The sequence below is a fragment of the Musca domestica genome, unplaced genomic scaffold, assembly GCF_030504385.1.
Source record: "Musca domestica strain aabys unplaced genomic scaffold, Musca_domestica.polishedcontigs.V.1.1 13, whole genome shotgun sequence".
In the NCBI taxonomy this organism is placed as follows: Eukaryota; Metazoa; Arthropoda; class Insecta; order Diptera; family Muscidae; genus Musca; species Musca domestica.
The window spans coordinates 9,895,566-9,905,419 of NW_026712172.1; positions in this window are offsets into that span (position 1 = coordinate 9,895,566).

Below are 9,854 nucleotides of genomic sequence, written 5' to 3' on the forward strand. Positions count from 1 at the left end.
TTTTTACCGGCTTGTTTACCTTTGGAAAGGACACTGTTATTCGGAAACAGGATCCTCGAGGTCTGAAATCAACCAATGACGTCGAAAGAGCAGAGAATATTGTCACAATTGTCCTTCTCTCAACATTTGAGAAATCTTGTCCAATATCACTGGGAGAAATTCCCAACAGGTTTGGTAAACTAGAGAACTTGCGATTCTTCGGTCAACACCAAGAAGGTCTTATAACAGGACCAGCAAAACTAAACTTAAGGTGGGAATATATAAAGGGCTTATTTGACTGACTTAAGTCATCGGTGGCTTCTTCGAAGCGGAACAAAGAAGTTTTAGGTTAAATTAGGTCAATTTTGCCCTAGGCTCCTTTGTTCATTTCCGAAGATTTGCACTGATTTGCACACCTGTAAGGCAGAATTTAAAAAGTACAAAGGTAAGTTAAGGAAGCGCCAAATACTTCGATACGATCCTGGATCAGCAAACCAGGACCTCATTGCACTCTATTCATGAAGGAATACAGCCATGGGGAAGAGCTGGGGGCTTAAACCACAAGTAGTACACTGGATGTAAGTCACAGTGTCATACCTGTTCTGACATATGGGTGCCTCTGTTCTGTCATATGGGTGCCTCTGTCGATGGCATGCGATTAAGTTCTTATGTCAAAATTAACCACATATTGGAAGCCGCGGCTTTATTGACAACCGGAGCTCTCAGCTAAACTTCAAGCCACTGAATAGCAAGGAGTACGCTGAGACAGCAGGAAACTGACGTATGGCGCTCTTCACGTTCTGGTCATGGTCAAATCCTAAACACTTTAATTACATACGTATACCTGATAGGTATGCCTAGGCTGATGGTGGACCACCCCTGGACGCCCTGGCCATACATACAGATGGCACCACGATAGATGAAGGCACTGATGCCAGTGTTCTCTGCCCTAACCCAAGCACTAAACACTCATATACATAAGTGACAATTGCAGCGTTTTCAGGTGGAAATTCTTTCAATCAAGAAGGCAGCCGAAATGGTAAAAGAACTCTGCAGTGGCATAACAGGACAGTGACTATATGGGTCATTGGTCCAGCGACTCTCAAAGCTTTCAAGTCAAGTGCGTATAAATCGAGCGTAACTCTTGACTACAAGAAAGCCCACCTTGAAACACGTGGACTCATTAAGCTTTGTAGGGTTCCCGGACATAGCAATGTAGTAGGGAATGAAGTGGCTAATGAATTATCTCGAGGTGGATCCCAGTCGATTAATACACCGATTGACGAGACTGTTAAACCACCAATGAGCTATTACGTTATCTGCTTCAAAAATATCTCTCATCGATGAAGATGACACTTGGAAAGCCGGTTGCAGGATATCTAAGATCATCAGCCCGTAATATCGAGAAGAACAAGCACCCGTCTATCACTGAGTAAGAATCATGGTAGGCATACTGACTGCTCAGATATCAGACCTCAAGATTGGATAACAATGTTTCTGACTGCTGTATATCATGTGAAGATGAAAATGAGGTAAAGACGCTTGAACTTCTACTTTGCACAGGTTCCACGATATCTAAAAAGAGACTATTTCACAGGTAGGAGGTAGAAACTGTAACGTTCTTCTCAGACATAGATCCCATCATCATTTACAAGCCATTCCCTGGCTTGGCAGACTACACTTCTCTTTTTATTAATATTTTCTTCTCCGTCTATATCTTTCCTATCCCTACTTTTCATTTTATCCTAGGATGAACAAGGAAAAAAGGTCTCCTAGTAAAGCAGTTGTCGTGTTCGTGTAGCTGCGCGTTCTTAAACCAAACCAAATTTTCAGAATCTCATGATCGCGCGAAGTGCTTGGTCGCAACGAAATATCGATGATGACATAGAACAACTGTATGAACCGGAGGTTGAATATCTAATGGCTCTCGTTGCCTAAAATATGTCGTCAATAGTGAGAACTCTCAATTCACTACGACCAACCAAGTTTGCAAAATTGGGCGCCAGTCATACAGGACTACAAGGCTCTACCAGACGCTATGTTTTTCACATATATAGTGTCAAATTTTCCATATGTAGAAATTGCTCCCTTCGTGTGGTACATGGACGACATTTAAGTTGTGAAATACATGAGTAAAGTACCTACGTACTTTTCGATCACAGCGAGCCCTATTTTCATCGAAAAATATAAGTAAATCAAAGTGTTGTTTGTTTATTTGCGTGTAAAAATATACAAAACTAAATTTGTAGTAAAATTTTAACGTCTTCTACTATTAACCTGTAAGACAATTTAAATAATGCTTTTAAACTTTTCAAAAAACTGGGTTAGACCGTTATATGGGGGCCATACCAAAACGGGAACCTCTATAGACAATTTTATACTTCAAGGATTGTCATCTAACAAAACTTCTTAAATAACAAATTTAAAAAACAATTTCGTCGGTAAATGTGATTAGGATTATAAAAATATCGAATATCGGTGGGTGTTAATGCGCCGAAATTGCGCTCCGATAAAGGGGGAGAGAAAAATAGAAATAAAACACGATCTTTTTAGTTTCTTACAAGTTAAATATATGACTTCTTTATTGATATTCAAATCAATAGGTAACCAAATTTACCTTAGTAGTTACACACGAACGTGTAATATTTACAGTGTGGAGAACGAACACTCAACCGATAGCCAGCAGGAATCACCAAAACAGACTGGAGTAAGGTGGCAGCTTTAGCGCCAATTCGTTGAAATCTGACATTGACATATCAATGTTGCAATAAGAAGTAGTAAACAGATTTCAACGAATGTACAATACGATAAGTGTTGCAACAAACTGCACCACGATTCCATTTCAAATAAATGGAGACAATTCTTACTTAAACAGTGGGTATCGTTATATGTTCGGAATAGGAAAACGTGAAAATGTTCTGCCGTCGGAGCTAGAACCCATTACTAATTACAAATACCAATTTTTAGACAAATCCGTGGAAAAAGGTGGTAAAAATCATGAAAATACTGAATATCAGGCGGTACCATTATATGGGGGAATGCAAAAACATGGACCTATGCATACTATGTTCTGCCACAGCTAGAACCCATTACGAACTACAAATACCAATTTCTGGCAAAATTCGTGGAAAAATGTGGCAAAAATCATCAAAACACCGAATCTCGGGAGCTACCGTTACGTGGGGGCTATACCAAAACGTGAACCTATATATACTATGTTCAGCCACCGGAGCTAGAACCCATTATAAACTACAAATACCAATTTTAAGACAAATCTTTGAAAAAATGTGACAAAAATCTTCGAAACACCGAATATCGGGAAGTACCGGCGGCTATAAAAAACGTGGACGTATACATACAATGTTTCGCCACCGGAGCTAGAACCCCTTATGACCCACAAATACCAATTAGTAGACAAATCCATGGAAAAAATGTGGCAAAAATCATCAAAATAGCAAATATCGGGAGATACCGTTATATGGCGGCTATACCAAAACATGGACCGATGCATCTCATTTTCAATACCAACCATCCTAGACACAATAAAAATTGTTCTGCCACCCTTTTTTTTTCTAAGCCACTTGTCCGATAGCTGTTAAAATTATTCCAGTCACAGCTCATTATATTCTTTACAAGCGTACAAAAGCATTTTGGTGAGAATTTTCCAGAAATACAGTTATTCGTGATGAAATTCAAGCGTGATAGTGTGATTTCTTTATATTTGGCTGGAATACCACTAGTGGCTATCGTTAGAGCACTTCAGCATTTTAATGTGAATAAATCTTTTGTGTCTCGTACCATCGCTCGTTACCGTGATACTGGTAGCGTAGCCCGACGTCATGGAAGTGGACGGAAGAAAACAGCAACATCCGCAGAAATGGTTCGAAAAGTAAAGAAGCGACTTGATCGAAACCCGCGTCACAGTGGCCGAAAAATGACTGGTGAGCTGAACATATCGCAATAATCCATTCGGCAAATATTGAAAAATGAGCTCGGGTTAAGGCCATTGAAATTCCAAAAAGTGCAAGAACTTACACAACAACAGAAAGAAAATGGACTCAAAAGAGCTACAGAGTTGCTTCGCTTGGCCGAAAGTGGTGAACTGCCGAATGTGTTTTTTTCCGATGAGAAAACATTCGTGGTCCAGCAGTTTGTAAACAAACAAAATGATAGTGTCTACTTGCCAAAAAAGTCAAATAAAAATGTACACCTTCGTGCTGAATATTATCGCGAAAATATTCTGGAGGGTGTATTAAAGCCTTGGGCATGCAAACATTTTCGCCGTAGACCTTGGACATTCCAACAGGACTTAGCACCATCCCACGCCACACAAGAATGGTTACAAAATGAGGATCCTCGCTCATTTCCAGCGCACAGTGGTTGGACAGTTGGACTATTGTGTCTGAAGCATTTTGCAAAGCAAGGTTGGTACTAAAAAATACCAAAATGTCGATCACCTCAAGCAAGCGCTTCGCCGGAAATGGACCAAAATACCGCAGAGCAACATTCGAGCAGCATGCCACGGTTTCATTGGCCGTTTGAAACCCATAATTAATTAATGTATTTATTTATTTATTAATTTCATACCATAATACTAAAGCCTCCAAGGCCAATGAATAGTGTTAATAACGTAATTATGCTCCAAGTAGAAAATAATAACTTAAAACTAAAAAAAAATATATTGACTTAGTTATAAGTCAATATATTTGGCTCCCCAGACATAACTACACAAAAATTAAAAAAAGGTTAATATTAATAATAAATAAAGGGCGTGATAGCAACAAAACAGCAAGCCTTAAATAAGTGTACATACATATCTCAAAAGTAAAATTACTAAAAACATTTACTGTTTTTAACAAACTAACTAATAATATACATTAGATAATATGAAGATCAGAATTACGAAGGTGGCCTATAAGTTTTACGGGGGAAACCATTATTAGCCGGCGAAAATATTCTCAAATAATTCCATAAACGGGCAACTCGTATTACAAAAGATCTCTCAAAAGTAGAATTGTATATTCTAGGTATAAATATCAGAGTATTTCTCGAGGACATAGCAAACCTAAACATATTCCTTAATAAAGCAGTACACCTGTTTTCACAATTTTATAAAAAGTGCATAACACCCTGCAATTAACAAACCGTTCAAAGTTAATTCCCAAGAGAATATCCACATAGTCAGATATATGCTGACCAAGTCTAACTCCAAAGACAAAGCGAGTAATGGAATTAACCACACGTTTTAACTTCGAAGACACAAGTTCTATTGTGCCAGACATAACCTCCAAGCCATAATAAATATGAGGCCTCAGGAGAGCATAAGCAATTCTCTTTTTGACCCAGATCGGAAGAGAAAGATTCGTAGAATATAACCTGCGGATAATACTACAAACTTTCCTTTGAACAAAGTCAACATGTGTGTCAAACAAAAGTTTATTATCAACAAATATACCTAAAATTTTGTGACAATTTACAATAGCAACTCTATCACTATTAAGAAAAATATTCAGCTGAGATGAGAAATTGCCAAAGCATATGGCTCTAGTTTTCACAGGATTGGTCACCAGCATGTTATCAAAGCACCACTGTTCAAAACGAGCTAGGCAATCATTAATTTCCGTCTCGAATAATATCTGCGAGTCATAAACATTACTAAATACAAGGAAGACATCATCAGCAAACAAGAGCAATTTGCAGTTCAAGTCAGAAAAGCATTCCTTGAGACTAGTCACATATAGCACAAACAGCAAAGGACCTAACACAGAACCTTGTGGTACACCACATGTAAGAGACAGCACATTTGACGATTTTCCATTAAGAACAACAAATTGGTTCCTATCATGCAAATAAGGCTCAACAAGCTTACAAGCAGTTGCACAAAAATTAAACTCAGAAATAAGTTTATGTACCCAATATGCATGAGAAATAGAGTTAGTTGCTTTCGTAAGATCCAATGACACAACTACACTACATTTACATTTGCATTATTCCTAATAATATCCACCATGTACAGCACCAAACCTGTTGTATTGTAATTCTTTCTGAACGCAAACTGACCATTATAAATGAGAGGGCTAACATGTGCTAGTATTTGGTATTTCATAACATGTTCACAAGTTTTCGACAACACCGGGAGAATACAAATCGGCCTCAGATCTTCAGGACCATTTACAAAATTACACTTAGGCAATGAAACTATCCGCGCTCTCTTCCACTGCGATGGAAATACGGAAGAAGTGAGTACAGAATTAATCAAATCCAGAAGAAAGTCTGAGATATATGGAAAAATAAGTTCAAGAAAATCAATTGTTATTCCATCAACACCAATAGACTTCGATTTAATTCGATTTAGGATCATAAAAACATCATTGACAAAGACACAGTTAAAAGAAAAACTATTTTCAGGTTCTTCTATAGCATTAAAATCAAAATAATTAGAAAGCGAATTAGTACAAGCAAACGACATATTCACAAAATCAAGGTCACAAGCAATGTCATCATCACCCATAATTCTAGATCCTCTCAGAAACCTCCAAAGAGCAGTTGAGCCCATAGTATTGAATTTGATGAAATAATATCTTCTTCTCTAACGTCGAATAACAGATTTACCTTGTTCCGATATTTGTAAAAAGTTTTCCAATTGTCCGCAGTTTTATGTCGCTGGTAGGTTCTAAACGCTAAATCCCGAAGAGACCAAGCAAAAGTAATGTGATTGGCATTGATCCAATCATCATCACAACGAATTTTCCGCCGAACTACAGGTACAAACTGAAATAAATCGAGAATAAGAGACGATCTAACTGAACATTTAACGTCAACGACATACAACAGATCTAAATCAAACGCAGATAAATATGAAAAAAAAATTCCCACTCTATATTTCGGTAGTCATGATATTCAATATAATGGCAAGGTGCTCTTACACTCATATCTAGCGAAGCAAAAATGAGCGAGTGATCCGAGATTGCAGGGAAAATTACCTGGTCAGAACAATGGACCATAGAACAATCACTGACTAACATAAAATCTACCAAAGAAAACGAACCATGAGAAACATCTAGTGGGTCGGTTTAGTGTTGTGCAAAACCGACAAATTCAATCTGAAACACACTGAACGAACTGCCGACGATTTTTGCAAATCAAATAAATTGCAGTTAAAATCGCCAACAACAACTATATTAAAGTACCTAGAAAAGAACTCAGAGTGAAGTTCCTCAAATGCAGCAAGGTCACCAGTAGGGGGTAGATACATTATACCGTATAATTTTTTTAATATCTCCAGGAAGCAATTCAAACTTCCGATATATATATATATATATATAAATATATATATATATATATATATATATATATATATATATATATATATATATATATATATATATATATATATATATATATATATATATATATATAATTTGCATATCATCGCTTTCCTACCTGCATAGAAGATTGTATATATGTTCTGATACTAAGCCAAAACTTTACATAACATTATTATCAAGTTTCTCCCAAAACTGCAGTTCTATTAAAATATATTTGTCATATACATTCAATTAACATATTCCAAAATCTGCAATTAAGAAGTAGTTTTATGTCGTGATAAATTGACTTATTCGCTTAGATTGTTGTACCTAAAGGTATACATCTGTCAGCACATCGATTTATACTTTCAAACTTGTTTTTCTTTTTTAAATTTCTAGCAACAATGATTTATTATGTCAGATGAATACTTGATGCAATGTGGCTAGACAACTAAGTTGCCTTTGTATATAAATTTCAATTTAAATAGTATTTTTATAAAAGTTATTGGTCGGAAATCGCTTTCTGTCCAAGAGATATCTTAGTAATGCATTAAACTCATTATTTTGTTATGAAAACACCCCACTGTGTCTAGATTATTAAAACATTTCCCCCCAATAAATGTGAAATTTTACAAAAAACAATTCCATATAAAATTTATTCCGCATAAAATTCAAAGCCTTATGCTTTGCAACTTTTAAGCATTTCTACGAAAGAAACTTCGCTTGGAAACCTAAGTCTCTGGGAATAATGTCTTCACTTCTGTTATCTTTGGCAACTTACCAATTTTATTTGGAAATTTTGGATTATCTTCAAACCATTCCTGCAGCGAATCCAAGATTGCCTCTTGTTCCTTATCCCCCAGCAATTCCATCTGTGAAACGTTGATTAAGCTATAGCTTATGATTTAATGTAAACTTTTGCTGTTGTAGAATTGTTAATTATTTCAATTTATTTTTTTATTGTTTGTTTGCTTTTTTGTTATTGCTTTTTTCTTTCTTTGTAAGCGTATTGTCGTATCGTAAATCTTCACAAACAAAAAGTCGTAAGCGCACCGATCGTCGAGTACATTTATACCCTCGCTTATCTCAATCGCAACTGATTGATATTGTGCTAGAGGTCCGAAGCATAGCGCCTCGGCCTATTATTTGTCTGTTTGTCTAACAGTCTCCAGAAAGAAAACCTGCTAGGCTATAACCGGTTTCAACATAGTGACGTCGTACTGTTAGCAAACAGTCATGACAATTCAATTAATGTAAATCCACCTGCACGCACGAACTCTGTTATTTACCCAACTCTGTTACGGACGAGGCAGCGGTGGCATTGAGTATCATTCATTCATTGATAACGGAACAATAACGACGAGAAGGCACAGTGGTTATAGTGATTTAAGAAACCAAAATAAAACAGAGACAAGTAAAATAATTAGAAAAACTGCAACAAAGTCAAACGAAATAACTTTTACATTTTTTTGTCGGAAATAGTAAAAAATTTTAGAAGAAGTTTAGATTTGTTTGAATTGGTCAGCTTTGACACGAATATATTGGCAACCCTATGCCTGAGTAGACGGTCATTTATATCACAGCTGATCATTTTGTTTATATTGCTGTTTACGTTTGTTTACAAACAAATAAACTGTGGTCTATACTTTGGACTTAATAAAATTAACGTGGATCTATAGCGATTTCTTCGAATTACTCACTGAAGTTGTTGCTGGTTTTGCATTTCAATATGTCTAAATGTAATTACTAAATGTAAATCTTGTGAGGAATCCATTACAAAGACACGAGCCAGCATTTTATGTAAAGCCTGTAAATGTTGTATTCATATGTCATGTGCTGGTATTGATGAGCAATATCTTGGAGTTCTTAGATCGGTTAAGGCCTTTGCCTACATCTGTGCCTCTTGTGAACCCAATCTTAGAAGAAATTGCAGTACTTCTGGTGTTATTGACAAGATAAATAGTTTGAATGAGAGGTTGGATCGTTTTGTACTCAGTTATGAAAGCCAGCAGATTGCTCTTAAAACGGTTCTGGAGGATATAAAGAATGAAGTAAGCTCCTGTGTTTCTGAGATGCGATCTGATATCCAAAAGTGTGCTGAAAATGTTCAACGAGTTGGAAGGTCTGCTGCAACCAAATTCGTTGGACTTGAGAATGAGGACAATATTTTACACAAGCGCCTGAATTGATCTGATATTTTGATTGGAGGAGTTGGAAGACTTGGAAGCACCAGTTATTGCAATAGGTGGAAATTACTAGCCTCGACATCAACCAAGTCTGCTATATTAACTGAAAAAGCAAGTACTAGGTAAGTTTAATAAGGTATCGAATAGAGATTGTCTGATGAGGGAGTACTTCAAAACTCGTAACCTTAAAGTTTCTGATGTACTGGACATTGCTTGCAGTGACTTAAGTAATCGTGTGTATCTCAATGATAACTTTACTCCAGCGGCTGCTCATTTGAATGCCATTTGTAAGAAACTTCGTCAGCGAAAGGTTATAACGAAGTTTAAAGTTCTTAATACTGACAAACTTAGGGCTTGTCTTATGTTTACTGATGGCATAACA